This window comes from Pteropus alecto, unplaced genomic scaffold, assembly GCF_000325575.1.
Source record: "Pteropus alecto unplaced genomic scaffold, ASM32557v1 scaffold98, whole genome shotgun sequence".
Lineage (NCBI taxonomy): Eukaryota > Metazoa > Chordata > Mammalia > Chiroptera > Pteropodidae > Pteropus > Pteropus alecto.
This window is the reverse complement of record NW_006443570.1, coordinates 2,176,272-2,182,012: the sequence shown is the minus strand read 5'-3', so window position 1 is coordinate 2,182,012 and position 5,741 is coordinate 2,176,272. Positions and strand designations below refer to the sequence as shown.

Sequence of the window (5,741 nt, the reverse complement as noted above, 5' to 3'; positions counted from 1 at the left end):
GGCGGCCCGGGCCCCCCCGGCCCCCCATGGACGCCCCCGGCACGGGGCGCTGAGACCCCGCGACGCTGCCCAGCTCGGTCCAGCGCGCCACGCCGAGGTAAGGGGGAGGGAGTGAGGGGGCATTAATATGCAAATATCTCGCGATTGATTATGCAAAGCCGCAGGGCTCTCTGGCCAGCTCCCCGGCGGGCTGGGGGTGTCCGGGGGGGACCCGCTGCCAACCTCAGCTTGCCCCGACGCCCCCGTGACCCTGTCACAGCCCGGGAGCTTGCAACTTACGCCCTGGAAAAGGGAGGTGTTGCTAGGAGGTCGGTGGGCCCCAGGGTTCGCCGGCGGAGATGGCGTCCAGGCCTCCCCCTCGAGGGCCCGCCCGGCCTCTGTCCGGCCCGTCTGCTGCGTATTCCCGGGCCCGGCCCCGCTGCCGGCCGCCCGAGCGCCCCCGCCCGCCGCGCCGCGGTTTGTTTACGGTGCGTCGGAGGCCTGCCCCCCAGCCCCCACCCCTAGACTCCCAGGCCGGGCCGAGTGGCCTTTGCAAAGCTGCCTCCAGCTGCGGAGGGCAGTATGAGTGGGGTCGGGGTTGGGCTTGCCTGGACCCTGGGAGAGAGAAATAGCCTCCCCACACACACTTCACGCGTCTCCCCAGTTGATCATGGCTCTCTGGTTGCAACACTCCTAATTGCAAAAAACGAGGCTGGGGGGGGGCGGGTAGCGTGTGTGTTGGGGGCGAGTGTATTTGAGGGTCCCTAGATGATTAGGAGAGTTGCAAGCTAGGGTGGTTGGGGAAGAGAGGGAGGAATGGATCTGTGTTGTGTGTGCCCCCCTTTTTTCCTCCTCTTGCAACGTGTCTCCTCCAGTGCCCCTTCTCTGCCTGGGGCCGTTCCTTGTCTGGTGTAAAAGAAAGGCCTGGGGTGTGGGGGGATTGATAGGGGCAATGGAGAGAGCCAGTGTTTCTAGGGGCGGAGGTCACAGAGGGAAAGCCAGTAGAATTGGAGCCAATTCCTCAGTGATGGCTCTGGCCCCAAGAGGGGGAAGGGATGAAGGGGGCTGTTGTCCAAGATGAAGGGGAAGCAAATGTGACATGCAGACACGGAGATATGCCCACACAGACAGCCACATGCATACCCAGGGACACCCAAGCAGACTCAAGGACAGGAGCTGCTGGACACACCCACATGGGGACAAGGGAAGTGGCAGGCTACTGCTGCACGGGGGAGCTCCGAGGGGTGGGACACACCCACGGGAGACCGACCCATGCACATACCCACGCACAGGGTCACATGGAGATGTTGTCACACACAGGGGCAAGGAGGAGTTGCTGTCACCCACACAGAAAAAGTCACTATCACACGCATGCATGAACATAGAGCAGTTGCACACAGCCTCACATTACAAAAGACCCTGTCACTCACAGGCACACACGTGCTTGCATGAGCCCAGTCACACAGGCATTATTGCCTGCCGTGACAGTCACCGTCACTCAGTCAAACACAAATGCAGTTACACATCAACACATGTATATGCAACTTAGCAACAAGTATTTTCCAGGCCTCCTACTGTGGATCTGTGAGGTTGCATATACTACAAAACCCCTGCTCCCAAGAAAATTAAATTTATTTGTGTGAAAAGACTTTTCTGCATAATGGTGCAAGGGATGCATTCGTGATAACGTTCTCCGTCTCTATCACTTGTCATCCCATCCTACTAGATCGTGAGCTTGAGACCTGGCAGAATCACTCCAAGAGCTCTGGATCCCAACCAGAGCCTAGCACAGGAAGTGCTCTGTAAATACTTGTTAATGGATTGACTGTGGGAACTCTGGACACAGGTGCACTTATTTGCACACAGTCCCAGGGACTCAGGTGCAGAAGACATTCACAAGGCTCAGGTTCACACAGTGACAGGTCCACACCGACAGTTGTATCCAGACAACCCCAGACACACACACTGTAGCTGTGCAGTCAGGCACACCCCTAGATGCACACATAGTCATTGACTTTTTCCCTAGGTTTTTTTTTTTTTTTTTTTTTTTTTTTTTTTTGAGAGACAGAAACTAGAGCAAAGAGTAGGGGCAGGGGGGTTCCAGAGGGCCGAATCATGGGCCTGAAGCAGTGTCCAGCAGCTGGGATTATCTTGGCTGCTGAGTGAGGGGGGTGCTGCGGTCCCTATCCCCACCCTAAAAGCAAATGGAGAGGGCCATCTAGATGCCCCTGCTGGGTCATTTGTCTCAACCTTTCCTGGGGCCATTCACTCACCCCCAGCTGAGTTCCTGCCTCTCACCCTGAGTCTGGCTCCTTTTCCCACCTCTGCCCTCCCGTCTAAACTTGGAAGCCTTCCTTAGGAGGCCCTATGCTGGTGAGTGTCTGGGTGAGTGATGTGTATTTTTGACTTGGAATTTCTCTCTAACGCTGTCTCTCTGTTGCTGTGCATTGCTGTGTCTGATTCCCTCTCCTTGTTTCTCTGCCAGACTGTAACTCTCACCCTGTCGCTACCCGTGTCTACCCCTGTTTTTGTCTGTTTCTGCCACAACCTCCTTTCTCAAAGCTGGGAACTGGCAGTGATGTTCTTCATAGTTTTCCGGTTGTTAATACTCAAACCCCGCCCCTCAGTCCCTGCCTGCCCTGCTTCTGGGGTCATCGAGAGGTTGGGGTGGGGGGCGGGGGGCTCGGCTGGCTGCTCAGGACATCCTGAACTTCCTCAGTACTATAGCTGCAGGCCAGCAAGTTTTGGGGGCTGGGAATTGGGAGAAGGGAAGGGGGTCACCTACTGCCTGTGCTAACCCCTCAGACTGGCAGGCTCAGTCAGGAGACAACAGATCAGTGGAAACCTTGGGTGTGCAGGCCACAACAAGCTAGCTCTTGACCAGGCCAGTGCGGAGCTCCCCACCACACTCACCCACTGGGAGAGAATTGTCCCCATGTGCAGTGGTGGGAGTTGGCAGGACCCACAGTGGCCTTTCTCCACACCCCTGGCAGCTGAGACCCACCTCAGAGATGCCCAACAGCTGTGTCCTCTTTGCCCAGCCTCAGAGCTTGCTTCTGCCTAGACTGTGTGCGAGGCTGAGGGAGGCCCTCTCCCATGAGTGCAAGCTACAGCCCAGGGCGGCAGAATGAGCAACTCTTCCAGAGAGGGAATCTGAGTGGGGGACACCAAGCATTTCTGGTCATGCTTTCCCTCTAGCTGTGGCCTGTTTGAAGAAGCACTGGTAGTTATTCAACCGTAGAGAATCCATGGGCTGCCACAGAAGGGTAAACTGAGGCTTGGTCACAGGGAACACAGAGCTGGATGGAAGACCAAGGGTATCGTTCCTCTAGCAGGTAATATCCTGTAATGGTTAAGACAGGGACTTCTTTGGAGCTATACTGCCTGGGTTTGCATCCCAGCTCTGCCACTTGCTGGTTGTATAACTTTGGGCAAGAGATTTAACCTCTCCTTTGCCTTATCTGTAAATTGGGGGTGATAATACCTACCTCATCATTCAGATTTTTGAGGATTAAAGTAGTTAGAATATATAAAACATTTAAAAAAGTGCCCGGTGCATAACAAGCACTGTATGTGTTAGTTGTTACAATGAGGAAGCCTGTGGGTCTGGAGTCCCCTGGATTTCTTGGGGGAGCTTGGGAGAGAATTGGATCTCCTAGACATCACAGGAACAGGAATCAGATGGGAGTGGGGTAGGCACAAGAGGTCCCTAATCTCTAGACTATTCCTACTTCATGTCACCATTTTCTCCCTGACAGGTTTTTGCAACCAGAGCCCTTCTAATCCTTACCTTTTAGCTGTGTCTTAAAAAGAGCTCTTGACACCTCAGCCTGGGATATACCTCCCCAGTTAGGGGCATGTGTGTGAATGTTTGGGCATCACTGTATCTCTGTTGGGACAAGTCTGAGCCCTGGGAGTAGGGGAGAGAAATAACAAGGAAAGCAGGCTCCTCTCTCTACAGCACCCTTCCTCTCTCCTGGGGACCCAGTATTCCAGCTACCTTCTATCTACCAATCCACCAGGACCCAGCCCTGGCTGACAGACACCAGATTCTTCCCCCCTGCATGGAGGGGCATTAGTGTGAAGGGTGGTAGCACTGAGTAAGGACCAAAATGGTGGGTGTCGCACCTTGAGATCCAGGGTCTGTCCAGGGTTGCCGCTTTCCCTCTATGAGTCTGGTGATAAGACTCCTCTCCCTCAAATCCCTTCTATTCAGCCCCTCCCCTTTCAAAGTGCAGCAAGGACAATGAGGGGATGCCCTGTGGTGAGCCACTGGGAAGCCAGTCTCAACTCTAGTTCTCGTGGCTGCAAAGGTGCTTGGGGGACTTTCATACATCTTGAGGAGGGAGGCAAGCATGACCACGGTAGGAAGAGCACTGGCAGGGATTTGGAGGCTGGGTTTTTGCCATCCACCGGTTGCTGACTTTGGACCTAGGTTTTCATCATCCGGAGACGATGATGCCTACTTCACTCAAAGTGAGGGTAAATAACATACTGTAGGATGACACTTGTGTTCAATTCATAGTGCATCCTTGCATGGTAAGCAACGCCTATGGATTCTCTTGGCCTCCCAGGGCCTGGCATGCTCCGGGATGGGGATACACATGCTGCCTGGAACCAGAGACAGTTCTCAGTCTCTCACAGAGGCATCTGGGGCTGATGCGTGGTGAAGGGCATGTGGTTTTCAGGCATATGGTGTTGCTTGCCCTCCTCTTTGGCAGGCCAAGGCAGGGGTGCCAAAGGAGACCTCCCTTTTGTATACCTTTGTGTGAGGTGGTCCAGAGGGAGGGGTCAGAAGTTCTCTGGGTCGACAAGGGAAGCAAGATGGAACTTACCGGTGCCCAGGAAATGCTATCATTGTTCCCCTGCCTTGAGGGGACCACGGACCGGGGTTGAAGATTAGGGCCAAAGACACAGCCACACACCCCCGGTAATGGCAAAGAGCAGCGCGAGTGACTGGCTCAAGCCCTCCGCCCACCTCCTCTTCGTTCTCCTCTTTTCCTCTTGTGAGGAAGAGATGAGCTCTTGGCTCGCAGAGCCTTAGCTGCCTGTTTCATTTTGTCTTTTACCCAGGAGCGTGGGCGGGGGAAGGGGAACGGGACCGAGGCTTTGGTGGCTATCGGCGTTTTTGTACACATCAGTGAGTGGGTGTGTTGTGCGCGCATCCATGTGTGCGTGTTTTGTGCATGTGTGGGCTGGGAGGGCTCTGAATATCTGAGGAACGGTACCCAGAGCCCGCGGCTCTGCGCATGCGGGGTGAGTGTGTGTGGCTGCACGTGTCCGTGTGTGTGCTGGAGACTCAGCTGCATTCACTTGCGCGCGCACACAAACAGACTTTAATATCTCTTCCCATTCCTTCTCTTCCTCTCCCCTCCCTCTCTCCCCCTTCCCCTACCCCCTTCTCTCCCTCCTCTTTCTCCCCTCCTCCCTCCCCTCTCTCCCTCCCTCCCTCTCTTCCTCTCCCCCCTCTCTCCCTCCCTCTCTCCCTCCACCTCCCCCTCTACTGCTTGTGTGGGTGCTAGCTTCTACCTCCCTGGGAGAACACCCCTGCCTTTCCTTTCTTTTCCACCATTCTGTTCCCTCCTGGGCTGTGCTCCCCAGGGCTTGGGGACAGTTCCTCTCAATGGCGTCCTTCTCTTTCCTTGGGAGAAGGGAGTGGGGAAGGGTAGACCCCAAGCCCTGTGCCCATGATACCATCTGCAGTGAGTGCTTTGGCCCCGTGACATTCATGCCTCCAGCCTTCAGCTGCCCCAGCGCTCAGC

The 5,741-nt window shown here is 55.4% G+C and overlaps 1 protein-coding gene across 1 annotated transcript in view; it reads left to right on the top strand.

Annotated features, from left to right (window-relative positions):
- The window catches only part of THRA (thyroid hormone receptor alpha), a 20,199-nt gene continuing 14,458 nt past the window's right edge, over positions 1-5,741 (top strand). Inside the window, exon 1 of the mRNA XM_006924682.2 lies at positions 1-97. The gene's annotated coding sequence lies outside the window, so the exon portion shown is untranslated. The remainder of the gene's footprint in view (positions 98-5,741) is intronic.